This window comes from Elephas maximus, chromosome 6 (assembly GCF_024166365.1).
Source record: "Elephas maximus indicus isolate mEleMax1 chromosome 6, mEleMax1 primary haplotype, whole genome shotgun sequence".
Lineage (NCBI taxonomy): Eukaryota > Metazoa > Chordata > Mammalia > Proboscidea > Elephantidae > Elephas > Elephas maximus.
The window spans coordinates 93,902,843-93,916,970 of NC_064824.1; the positions used below are offsets into that span (position 1 = coordinate 93,902,843).

The 14,128-nt window shown below is 37.0% G+C and overlaps 1 long non-coding RNA gene across 4 annotated transcripts in view; it reads right to left on the reverse strand.

Moving 5' to 3' along the window:
* The window catches only part of LOC126077946 (uncharacterized), a 219,052-nt gene that overhangs the window by 167,845 nt on the left and 37,079 nt on the right, over nucleotides 1-14,128 (reverse strand). For 3 of the 4 annotated variants that reach the window (XR_007517916.1, XR_007517915.1, XR_007517914.1), the window contains exons 2-3: nucleotides 12,598-13,011; nucleotides 10,993-11,125 (exon numbers count right to left, since the gene is read on the reverse strand). This is a non-coding gene — a long non-coding RNA (uncharacterized LOC126077946). Of the gene's footprint in view, nucleotides 1-9,012; nucleotides 9,275-10,992; nucleotides 11,126-12,597; nucleotides 13,012-14,128 lie in introns of all 4 variants that reach the window. The other variant, XR_007517917.1, reaches the window with a different exon arrangement.

Below are 14,128 nucleotides of genomic sequence, written 5' to 3' on the forward strand. Positions count from 1 at the left end.
ATAATAATCAAGTTCTATAATCACCAAAAAGAAGAGGACAAAAGAAAACCAATGCTGAGATCTTTCATAAAGCACGTACAAAGGCAGAAGGCAAAATTGGCTATGCACTGTCATTAACTAAAGCTCTCACAGTCCTTTTGTAATCTTAAGCAGCTATTTCATGATCTTTTCCCTTACAGTGATGAACCGAACTTTTGATAAAAGAAAATATTTGATCTCCTTTTAGCCAAAAATTTCCCCTTTGTAAACCCACTTAATATTCTAGAAGGCTTTTCTTTCCTTTGAAGAAATATAAGTTTGACATTCTAAAGGCATTTGTATTTTAAAGCCTACAAAAAGAATTTTGGAGAGTGTCCGGTGAAGTACTGACTTGCCCCTGTGGCTCAAAACTCAATTATTATACACATTTCACTCAGAATAGCATCTCTACCTTTTAACCTTCATCTAAATAATGTCCATTTCTCTTTCACTTTGATGGAGGTCAAGCCCCTGCCATACACTGTAAAAGTTGTAGGAGATACATAATTGTGCTTCTTTTTCTTTGTTCCCAGATTTTAAACATTTGTCTATACCCCCAAGATAAAATAAAACTTCATGTTTTCTGCAGATACAAGTTTCCCAAGAAATAAGTAAGGATAGATTGCTAGTCTTTCAGCCAATAGTAGGCATCAGGCTAGCATATCTCTTTTATTGGGCTTTTGTTATAAATACACAATAAATACATTCCCTCATTTGAGAAAACTATAAAAAGCATTTCTAAAATGTGAAAAAACTACCTCAATGATGAAGCATGAAACTCCCTTTCCAAACATATTTACATAACTTGCAAAGAGATGATTAAAGTTCATCTTGACAGGCAGCTGTATTTGTCGTAGGTGGAAAGGACTATAGGAAAGTGATTAAATGCGACAAGACTTGGCTTTTAAAGACTGACTTCATTTGGCAACTAATAAAAAGAATTGTGCTTACTTGATACGTACAAAAAAAAAATTTTTCAGTATGAGAAGCAGTAAAATCCAAATGAAATAAAAGAATAAAGTTAACGAATACATAATTTGAAAATGTGACTGAAAACATATCACAGGTAGAAACTCCTTGACTTTTGCCTCCGTCAGGGTTCTTTGTAAACAAAAGATACTGACTCTGCCTAACTGCAGATGAAAGGGAATTTACAGGAAAAAATATAGAAGAAATCAAAGGATATAGGGCAGGAACTGGGATATCTTCAGCACTCCTGGTAGCAACACTTGGTCTCTATCGACCTGGAGCAAAAGAGGAAGGAGAGTCAGGAGTAGGTGGAGGATGGAATGTGTAGCTAATTGCCTGCATAAATAACTGCCACCCTTGCCGTGAGATCGGAAGAACTGGGTGATATCTGGCTACCATTACTGAACATCTTAATCAAGAGTTCTATAGAAGAATCTTGATCAAAAGAGAGAAAATGCAGAACAGAATTTAAAATTCTCATGGATTCTAGACTTTCTGGAGCCATGGAGGCTGTGTGAACCACTGAAACTATTGCCATGAGATAATCTTTATATCTTAAACCAAAAATATCCCCTGAAGTCTTCTTGAAACCAAACATTTTAACTAGTAAAAAATGTCTGCCTTGAGCACTATACTCTTTTAAGAACTATCTATATGGGATCAAACTGATAACAGCAACTGGAAAGATTAGATAGGAACCTTAGGGGGCACTGAGTTTATAGTTTATGTTAATGGGGGAGGAACACATCAGAAAAAGAGGTTGAGAATGGTTGTACAATTGAAGAATGGAATCAATGTCACTGAATTCTACATGTAGAAAATGTTGAATTGGTATATGTTTTGCTGTGTATATTCTCAACAATGACAAAATAAATAAAATTAAAAAAAGGAAGAAGAAGAAGCGATAGGCAGTTTTGCCTGGGTACTACCACTGGGATGAATCAGCTCCAACTGCTTTCCCATCTAGATTCAAGTCTTGGGGAGAGTTTGATTAGCCTACCTTGGCTACCTACCTATAGGTGAAGGATTGAGTCTTTTGACCAAGGTTGCTCATGATGTGGGGGAGGTAATTCCTTCAAAACATATCAAAAAGTGTTTAAAAGAAGCAAGGAAAATGACTACTAGGTGGCTTGTATGTACACATGCATAAATAATTAATTAAAAATATCCTCTACAAGTAAGCTCATGGGAGAGAAAACCCATTCAAAACTCACATTTCACCTGATAATAACTTTGTATGAAAGGCTCTATCTCTTATATGGAAGAAGGCACATGTACAGTATTCTCAACACACTTTAATAATAGAGATTAGCACAGGCATGAAGAGACACAGGGAGAGGAAATTGACTCTGCTGGGTGAGGCCAGAGAAAGCCCTTCAGGCTCTTCACCTGAGCCTTCAGTAATATGCAATAGTCCACAGTTAGTCTACAAACTGATCTTACTTTAATATTTTGATATGCTTAGTATTTTGTATTATTGTAAGAAAAGGCATAAAATTACAAAAAGTAAAATCATTTTTAAAAATGAAGAAGCTGACAAGTAGTATATGAATTAATAGCTAGGAGCTGACAAATAGCTAATTCCTAATTGCCGTTCAGCAAACTGTATCTTAATGTAGCAGTATCTTCCCATCAGAAAAACTTTAATTGTGTCCTAAGTGGCCTTTGGTTTGGGTTTTTTTTGCTTAAAAAAGATGTATTAAAAATTGTAATTGGTGATATAGTTTATTGCCTAAAAACACACCTAGCAAGCTTTGTTTCTCTACCTAATAATTTGTTAAGTATGCGTTTACCCAGAAACATCCTGGTGAGCTTCTCACCACATAATAAAACAAAGTGTTAAATTGCTTTCATGACTTATCAAGACCAAGGAACTGGAAAGAGACAGCTTGAAAAAGGAAACCACATCAAAGTGGTTTTATTCTACGAATAAGATTAGGTCATTTAAAATAATACGGGAAAAAAATAAAAAACTCTTTTCAAATTTAATTGGATTTTTTTAAACCTATGTTGATGGAAATGGAAACGTTCTCACGTATTTTATCATAGCAAAATGGAGAGATAAATGCAAATAAAAGTCATGTACATTATTTCAAATGAAGATGCTGCAGAGTAAAGGTTTTAGGCATAAAGTTCTTCATCTAATAGCAGTATTTTGGCTATCTTTATGCTGGAATCTTCATTTTGACAGTCTTGCAGCTATGAAAGTTTGCAGCTTCCTGAGGTAAACTCAAGAGGCTCTGGGCCCATGCCAGCTGTCTTTCAATTTCACATCAACTCTCTTGGTGTTTTGTCAGTTTAAAGCTTTTGCAAAGTTTGCAGGGCCTGAATTCATTAGATAAGGGAAATGGGTCATCTAAATCTTAGCCAACTTCAACTGCCATAGAGATACACTATTGTAAATTTCCTTCAAGACTGAATTAGAAAATAGACCCCATGGGTCTTTGTCGGTGTTGGTATTTGATGATACCGTTCCAACAGCAGCTGCTGAAACTGTGTGTGCTTCAATAAAAATTTCTGTTTTAAATTCCCTTTCCTTTATATTTTCGGAATAAAATTGGATGCTGACAGCTGCAATAACAAGGGAGAAAGGGTCATTTTGAGTTCAGTTTGCTAGCACATGGTAGGAAACAAATTTATTACAAAGGCAATTTTTTAAAAAATAATGGTAGTTATTAAAAAGAAAAATCCATTTTGTTTTTAGAGAATTCTGCAGCATTCTAAAACAGATTAAAAAAAAAACACTGTCAGAGATAGTTAAGGAAGTTGAAACACAAAGCATCAACCAACAAAAGAATTTGCTGATTCCTCAGAGAGTGAAGAAGAGCCTTATTATCACAGACAATCACATGTTATTTTGGTACAGTTTGCATATCAAATAGACAGAGACCCAGTCCTTGCCACATCCCATTATTACATTTAAAAAAACTGTTGCCATCAAGTCAATTCCAAATCGTAGTGACCCTATAGGACAGAGTAGAACTGCCCTATAGAGTTTCCAAGGAGCGCCTGGTAGATTCGAACTGCCAAACTTTTGGTCAGGAATCATAGCTCTTAACCACTACAGGATCAGGGTTTCCACATTATTATATAGAAGTATTAATGGCATGTCTGTATTTTAAAAGGAGAGAAAAACTGAATGTGTGCAGAACAGGAAAAATTATTAACATTCTATAACACTGTAAACAAATGAATGATTACACAAAGATTATAATCTGTCCAAATTTTGCATTCTGGAGGTAGTTTCAAAAACAGTGATAAAAGAAAAGAATAAAGTATCAAGGCAGTTGATTCTACAGAAGAGTAGAACTTGCCTTTAGTAGAATTTCAGGTTACCTGAGCCAACCTACGTTTATCGCCAACAGCTTTTCTACAGGAGTCCCTGGGTGGTGCAAATGGTTAACATGCTCAGTTGCTAACTAAAAGGTTGGAGGCTTGAATCCACCCAGAGGCACCTTGGAAAAAAGCCCTGGTGACCTACTACTGAAAAAGCAGCTATTGAAAACCCTATGGAGCACAATTCTACTCTGATACGCATGAGGTCACCATGAGTCAGAATCTACTCGACAGCGACTGGAGGTGGTGGTGTGCTTTTCTGCAGCTCAGCCCTTACAGCACAGTGTGACCTAAAGCATGACCTTCAGAATCCGAAAGACACAAGTTCAAATTATGACTTGGCCACTTAGATGATCTTGGGCAACTTATTCACACTTTTTGAGCCTCTGTTACCTCATTTGAAACATGAAGATTATAATATCTAACTCACGGTGCTGCTGTGAGGGTTAAATGAGATCTAATGTATGAGAAGTACCTGCATATAGTACTTGAACAACAAAGGCTAACTACTATTTTTTAATGCATGCCACAGTGCAAAGAACATAAGTGTATTGTGCTCTTTCCATTTGTAACCCACAGGGGGAAGAAATTGCCATCGAGTCGATTCTAACTCATAGCGACCTTATAGCACGGAGTAGATAGAACTGCCCCATACAGGCCGAGTAACTACTAAATACATTCTTGAGAATTTTGGGAAAATGAGAGTGCCTATTGAAGCTCTATTTCTATACACCACTCTTTACTTTCTTGGAAGAGGGAAGGAAAACCCATGTGGTGAAGTGCTTGAGACACCTGACAAGCCAACTAGGTCCCTGGCCGAGGGATCACAAGCTCTATAACAGCACTGTCCAGTCAAACTTTTTATGATGATAGAGGTGTTCTATATCTACATTACCAAATATGGTAGCCACTAGACCAAACCAAGCCAAAAAACCAAACCCAGTGCCGTCGAGTTGATTCTAACTCATAGCGATGAACCACTAGATACAGGTGGTACTTGAGAATGCCACTTGACTACTGGAACTGAGGAACTGAAATTTTTCTTTTATTTAATTTTAATTAATTTAAATGTAAATAGCCATATGTGGCTAATGCTACCATATTTCATAGTGCAATTCTGTACTAAATGACACTTTCATAAAACTCTCTTAGGGAACGTAACAGAAAAATAGCACTAAGTGAATTAAAAGTTCAGCATAGAAATTAAAAAGGCCTGCCCTGTTAATGCAACACCTAGATCTTCAGAACAATTTTAATGCATCAAAACTTCTCCTTTGGGAACCAGCAGAAGCTTTGCTAGGTGGTACTGAGAGAAGTGGTGAGCTACCCAGATACCAAAGTATTGTGGAGCTACTTGTCAGCTGTTTAATGAGATGCAAAACAACAGGACCTTACAGGAGTTGTCACTGTTATCAGTTTTCCCAGGGAGTATCCCTGACAGAAGCCAATGCCAATAGGAGCCACCACCTGCAGAATCAGTACCAGAGAACCAACAAGGAGCTGTTGTTAGGGCTGGCTTATGAAGACATAACTTCCTGGAAATCCTCATCTCCTCTACTTTCAGTTGAGTGTAATCCTTATAGAAGAATCAATCTCAATATTGTTTGTTTGTTTTCCATTCCAAAAAAGAGATTTTTGTGTTCCATTGCACAGCATCCAAAGGAGAAAAATAATTTTTTTTTTTTTATTTTTATACTGGGAAGTAGTAAAATGAAAGCCCTAGAAAGTCTGAGTTAGAACTCAAGCCAATTACAACCCAGCCCTTGAATTTTTAGCAGAGAAATATATATTATTAAGATTACATTTTTGCATGTATAAGTAAACATTTGAGACTTGTAAGGGTAAATTCTAGCAGTGCCTCTCCTGAAGCATGAAATCATTTCCCGTGACAGTATTCCAGGACTCACATAAAATGACAGGTTCTCAGAGAAGAACTTAATGCTGTGATGGTGGGGCCTTCATAGTCCTGTACCCACTACCATACTCCTTTGCTATAGAGTGGGTCTTTTGATCATACAGGTTGTTGTGTGGGATCCCATGTCTATGAATCAAACACTCTATGAGCCCTTGTGTAGCGATGCTGGCTGAGGCTCTGCTGAAAGGAAAAGCAAATCCATGCCCAGAATATTGTTTATTCTAGTTAAGATGAAACACTGCCTTTCCAAAGTTAGGGATCAATAAAATTAATTTACCACCAAGTGGCTGGTTGATCACCTTGAGCATGCATATTGGGGGCTCATCAGTAGTCTCTTTCTGGCAGTGCCAGTAGCAAGATCAACCTAGATGTGTGGTAGCCCATGCTATTGGGTCCATGAAAAACCTACATCCCTGTCATTATGGTTACTCCAGTCATGAGACCATTGTGCTAGCCTCGGAGTACCGAAAATAGAGGCTGGCTGTCATCTACTAGCCAAGTCATTCTGTCCACCTGATTGATGCTCTCCAGTAGGTGTCATCATGAGACACAAAGATCTTCACACATTGTATTCACGTCTATAAGTCCATTCAATATTCCTCTTTTCCAGACCTTCTTGTCCCTGAACTTCCAATCTTTCACTTTGCAAGCCATGGACAAATCAGCCAAACATTTTTTCCAAGGTCCACGTATATTCTTACTTTGGGCCTCTTCTCTATCCAGATAAAGTGGATGATGAGGTGTAACACTCAAAGCTCTACCTGCCCATTGAGAATATTTCCTCTCATTGCTGAGAGGGCCACCCATGAGTGGGGCTGTAGCAAAGTTGCTGTCCTTTTTTGGCTTGCACTTATGTACTGAGAAAGTGAATACATCAGGCTCAGCTGTCTCATTCCTCCATCGGCTGGTCTAAAAGGACACTCTCATGCAGCTGTACCATGTGAGCTGTGGGATAGGTGTTGGTGCAACAATGGTAGAGGACGTGAATATCTGGGCCACTTGCTCATGTGTTTACTTATGCCTTCTGTTCCTGATCTTGCCCAATCCCAAATGTACTAATGATGCACTACTGCTGGACCCACCCAAACATTTGGCTTGGTGGGTCTAAAAGAACTCAGCTCATAATGGACAAATCTGGCCACAAAATCTCTTGATTTTCCATGGTGAGGCATTCTATATTAGGGTCGAGCAGCATCCCAGGAACTGGTTTTTAATGGTACAAGGCCTGCTCCAGAACGCTAATGGTCTACGTTGTGAGTATCTTATTGGGCTTGCCACAAGTTTCATGCAGTGATTTTTCCCATCACTGATATCTCTAAAGCCATAGGATGTGTAGGGTCATATGGCCCACATGTTAGGGCTGCTTGCCCGCAGCATGGAACTGCCACAAAGTGCTTTCCTGCTTTGAGTCTTACTCAAAGCACAGTCTTCCATGTCACTCAGTAAATGGATCGAAGCAGCATCCTCAAGTGTAGATTGTGCTGTAGAATGTGCCTAAAGAGGCATCAGACATTGTATTTCCTTCTTAATTGTAGGAGGTACAAAAAGAAAATTGTAGGAGGTACAAGATACAATAATTTGTTCTTCTGTTTGAAGGGAATATTTTGGCAAGTTCCAGGTCACTGGACTCTAAATCTTTTTAGGGTTTATTACTCATTCTCTGAGTGCATGTGTCTTACCAACACCTTCAGAGTACTTGATTATCCGGTTTAATTAACATGGTAACTTTGACATAAAAAAATAGTTTTAAAAAATGTGATGTTCTATGAATGCCCAGATGGTTCAGCTGCCTCCAAACTACCCTATGGAACAAGGCAAAAAGTGAACATGTATAGTTCTGGTGATGCAATACATAAGGGCCAGCCTTCCAGAACACAAAGAAAGGCAGAGAAGTATTCAAAATCAGCTAGGTTATGATGGGCAAATGGAGAAAACCTAACACAATAATATCTGTCTATGGAGTATAAATTTAATAATTAAATTCTTTTTATAATTTCTTTACTATGTAGCTTTTTAATGTTCCAAGTTTTTCTGTCCATAATGAAGTCTTATGAGAGAATTTTAAAACCAGAAAGCATAAAAGTGACATTAAAAAAAAAAAGATAACCCTAAGAAAGACCATAAATGTGTACTACTGTCTGTCCCTTGGGAATGTGAATTAATTTCTGTTAAATATGGGAAAGGATCCATTGGTCAAAATACTGGTTGCATCATACCTGAAGCCTTGTTAATCTGCTCTTGCAAAAATACATCTAGCACCACAACTACAATTGGGGCCACTACTTAGCTGAATTTTTAAGTATCTATTGTCATCTTCCAAGATCCATCTGCTTTTTGGATTTTGTAGTAGTCAAACTGGTGACTCAAATGGATTTATAAAGCAGATCATCCAAGTCATTTATGGGTGGGGCTAATCTCTGCTTTTTCCCTCCAGGATGAAATATAGCTTTTGATTTACTATCGTGGCTGAAGAAAAGTTTCAGAAGACTATTTGGCCTTCCCCACCATGATAGCTCTTACCCCACAAATCAAGGAAATGACTATGTCCCCTCCAATTATATATTTGGGGATCAGGCAAAGGACCATAACATGTGACTGAGAACTTCAGAGACCAACTGTTTGCTGGATTTGAGCCAAGTCTCCAATTATTACCTGGTGTCTCTATTAGTTTCTTATTACTGCTATAACAAATTACCACAAACGTAGTGCCTTAAAACAACATAAACTTATTATCTTATAATTTTGGAGGTCAGAAGGCTAAAAATGGCTCTCACCGGGCTAAAATCAAGGTGTTGGCAAGGTTGAATTCCTTCCGGAGGCTCTAGGAGAGTATCTGTTTCCTGGTCTTTTCCAACTTCTAGAGACTGCCCATTTTCCTTGGCTCATGGCCACTTCTATCTTCCAGGCTAGCAATTTCAGGCATAGCCTTCTCACACTGCCATCTCTCTGGTTCCCCTTCTTTTGCTTCTCTCTTCCGTTTATAAGGACCCTTGTGATTACATTGGGCCCGTCCAAATAATCCAGGATAAGGAAACGCTAGAGTTTTGAAGAGGGAAGCATAAACCTCTGACACCACACAACCAAGACAGTGGTAGCAGTAGAAAGCCAAGAGAAAACACAAGTTGAGACTGTGATCTGAGACGGGTTCACAAGGAGATACTTCTCTCAATAAGAATGGTGGAGGATCTGGGTTCTGTCTTCATCCCTAGGATTTCTTTACAGTTCACAATACTAAAACTCTAGCCTAAAACTTTCTTAATCATGTTCTTTCTTTGTGCATGGCATTTCAAGAGGCTCAAATAGAAATATACTATGACTTTCAAATATTATTAGATCTTACTCATTTTGTACAATGGAATATAAAAAAATAAAATTAGTACACGTAGTGATTTGTATGCAGTATAGTTCTTCTATAGTTCAACATCTCCTAAATAAAGTAACTAATAATTAGGACCAAGGCTATAACAAAATCATCTAAAATTTAATTTGAATAAGTGTAAATATTGTTGGTATTCACATTAACTATACAAAACAAGAAAAAATATTTATTTCACAAGTGAGCAAAGTCTGAATGCAATATTATTTTACTTCTTGTTGCTATAATATGGATAGAATTTGTCCATATATTGGATTATTCCAAATTGTATCATTGCTAAAATGTGTATAATTTATTGAATACCTACTGTGTACAAGAGATAACGGTAAATGCTTTATGTACATCAACTCTTTAATTCTTGCAAAAATACGATGTTTTTTATTATCTTAGCTGAGGCTTAGAGAGTTTAAGTAATTTGTCCAAGTTTACACTGCTAGTATGTAACAGATCTGGGATTCTAGATGACCTGTCTTCAGAATTCATGGTCTTAAACACTATGCTACACAGCCTCTTAAGAGCACAGGAGACTATGTGATTCTTATCTCAATTTTCTCCTCTGAACCTATTAGATTTATGTAACCTCAAATCTTTCTTTCCTGAAAGATTTATTACTTTTACTAAAGCTTTTGCCTGGGCTTATTCCTGCCTGTGTACATACCCAGAGAAGATTCCAAGGTATTCTAAAATACCTTGATACAGGATGAGTCCCATTTTTTTAAAGATATATTTAATAACACTAGGAAAAGAGGCCGGGTGGATTAAGGGCACCAAGGAAATTTCTAGAAGCAGCTTTTAAAAACCATAATTGAGGAAGAAAAGAGACCACACGCACACACCCAGCCTGGGTGGTTAACTTTATCTCCATTTAAGCATCACAGAAAGAAGTGGCAAAACCTGGTCTCATTTAAAACAAGAATGCCTTTCTCATGATGAAATAAGCTATAAGAGTCTGGAACATTTGGCTCTCTCTCAAGAGGATTACCAAAATTTAACAAAAAAGTAAACCATCTCACACCTAGGTGTTCTTTCTAGGTAATCAAAAATAAGCAAAAATAAATAAAAAACATGTTTCAAGAACTTCCAGCTATTTTAAACTGAAAAGGTCTAGTAAAGGTAATCTTTGTTCAAACTGGATTTAACCCTGGAATGAGGCTGTTATCTGAACGCCACATTTCAAGCTGTGTAGACATGTGAGGCAATGATTTTACTTAGGTTGGCATGGTGAGCTAGATGATATCCCTATCAGATCAGTCTGCTAATACCTGGTCCAGTCTAGCTCTTACCAAAAAAAGCAAATAGGTGAAAATGATAGATTTCCTGAACAGGTCAAAGAATTCTTCTGGGAATGTTCTTCTGGGAAATTAAATGAAGGACTTACTTTTATGTGGGGATAAGATTTCTGACCCATCTCAATACCAGAGACTTTTAGCATTTCTCCTCTAACTTTAAGCCACTTCAGTCCATCCTCATGAGATTTTTTTTTAATTGTGAAACGTTAAAGTCAAGATCCACTGTGTACAGATAAAAAAAAAAAAAAAAGAGGTTAGAGAGAAAACAGTGATTTATATACTTGTAGATGCAAACATTTGATCTTATGACTAAGAGGTTAGAATTCTGTTCTCTTTCCCTTCACCAGTCATTTCTCCTTTCAAATACAGTCATGTGTTGCTTAATGTTCTGTGAACTAGGACATCCTGTGATTTGGACGTTGTACGAACACCCTATTATTTACAGGCAGTCTCCAAGTTACCTACAATTGTAGTTATGAATCAATGCCCGTAAAGTTGACGCCTTAAAAATTCGAGGTACTTACAATAGCTCATAATAACAAACAGGCGCTACTTTGGGACATACATCAAAGCATTATTATTATTATGACTGTATTACTAAGTTAAAGATGTTTTAGTGTATCTGGAAGTGTTCCTTTAATTTTTTTATGTGCAGAAAGGTATATCATATAACCTTATGGGACCATGGACATATATGCTGTCAAATGGAGGTTAAGTGACATATGACTGTACAAGTGGTCCCCGACTTATGACTGACAAGGTTCTGTTCCAATGACTCTGTAGTAAGTTGGTCCCGATGTAAGGTGATACCTCATTTTTTTTGTAGTTTTCATTATTACTGTCTTTTATTATCAGTATCTTTATAAATCCAATCTTTATTTGTCTTTGGGGGGTAGGAATATTACATATAAACTTATAGATCTATTTTAATTCATACATACATAAAAAATACATATATCATACAAATATACTCTGATAACAAAGAAGAGCTGGACAACATTGGTATTTTGTAAGTTTCAGCAATAACTCCACTTGTACAAGGTTCTGGATCATCTAGATTATCCCTGGAAATGGAGAAGGTGTTTTGTCTTAAGCCATCTAGTGCTGCTATAACAGAAATACCACAAGTGGACATCTTTAACAAAGAGAAATTTATTTTCTCTCAGTCTAGTAGGCTAGAAGCCTAAATTCAGGGCGTCAGCTCCAGGGGAAGGCTTTCTTTCTCTGTCTGCTCTGGAGGAAAGTCTTTCTCATCAATCTTCCCCTAGAGTAGGAACTTCTCCAAGCAGGAACCCCAGGTCCAAAGGACACGCTCTGCTCCTGGCACTGCTTTCTTGTTGGTATGAGGCCCTCCAGGAAAACTCCCTTTACATTGGATCAGGGATGCGTCCTTAGTCAGGGTGTTACAATCCTACCCTAATCCTTTTTAACATAAAATTATAATCACAAAATGGAGGACAACCACCCAATACTGGGAATCATGGCCTAACCAAGTTGACACATATTTTGGGGGGACACAATTCAGTCCATGACATGTTTCTAGTCAGAGAATTAGTGAGAGTTGTCTGTATGGTCTTTTTCTTTTTTTTTTCTTCATATATTTTGTAGTAACATCTCACTGCTTCCCAAATCTGCTTGCCAATTTTAGCAAAGCAATCAGTGTTTGGGTCCACCTTTTCAAGCAACTAACATACCTGATTTACTTTAGAAAAAATTTCCAGCTAACCCTTTCACTGTAAAATTTTTTGACATGTTCTTTCTTTTCCTCATTATCTCTTTCTCTTTCAGCATTTTTTTCCTCTTCAAAATCTGTTTAAGTCCTGATACGTCAATTCCTCTTCTCTGTGATTTGTGAGCTGTTCCACAATGGCAATATCAAGTTCTAAATTCAGCATTCTTGCCATATGAATGATTTTTCCACTAATCTCTTCCATCACATTATCCTAATCAAATGCTTGCTGCGTATTCACATCACTCAGCAATTTTTCCATATCCCCTGCATGCATTTCCCTGTAACTTCTTGCCAGGAAGAGGCCATGTTGCAGATGAACCAAGGGTCTTAAGTGCAGTTTGGCATAACTTGAATATTGTAGTAAGTCGGAGGCAACCTGTAGAAACGTGAATAAATACCTCATTCGTTTCCAGCTTAACTCAAATATTTATGTAATAAAAAAAGATGGATCTAGGCTTTAAAATCTCCCTTCATTGGTTTTAAAAAAAGCAAAGAGGCTATCCTTAGGAAATTTAGTAGCCAACTGCACTTTTCACAGCTGAGGAGGTACTGACATCTATTTGTAATTATCTGAATAAGAATCACTTATATCTGAGTAAACTACAAGACTTATTAACAGCATCCTGTGCCCCACGCAGATTTTTTCCCACAGCACAGTAATAAGCCTTAGAGAATGCAGAGAATTTAGTAAAGTTTTGATTCAATTTTACATCAGTTTCATGAGTCATTTTCTATAGATGAAAGACTATAGTCCAGACAACAACAATAATAAGGATATATTCCATTTGTAATTGAACAGAAGTACAAAAAATAATTACGGCTAAATTGTTGCCTCAAATGAAGCACATGTGAGTATTACTCGATACTTATGTTAGTAATATATATAGCACTGCAACAACATAAACAACGATTTAGCATCTTAACATTTGAGAGACTAAATAAAATTGTTAAAACTCGTTGAGCCCTGGAAAATTTATCCCCTTACACGCACACACACCTTCCCAGGCCATGCTTATTCCCATGCAATATTGTATAATATTTATTGACCCATACTAGTCGAGGGCAGCAGAGATAATCCAAAAGAGATTAACCAAAACCTCTTGAACTTAATTAGATTAGTTTAAGCATTCACCCACTTGCATTTACTTTCCTTGAAATATTTTACATAGTGCAGAAGTGAGGGAATTTTCCAGATATCAATTTGATTTCATCTGAGTTCTGAGTCATTCTTCAGTTTTCTTTCTCTCCAAAAAAAAAAAAAAAATCCTAATTAACTTCTTTATTATTTCAATGTGTTTCACTAGGTGTTATTAATCTCTAGTGTATTAGTGACCTTCTGTAGGAAAATGTTCCCAACTCCAGTTTAGGAGAAAAGAGTCTGTCTCCAAATTAGTATATAAAGCTTTCTTAAGTCAGTTGGTTAAAAAAACCTGTTGCCATTGAGTTGACTCTGACAGCAACCATATAGAATTGCCCCATAGAGTTTCCAAGGA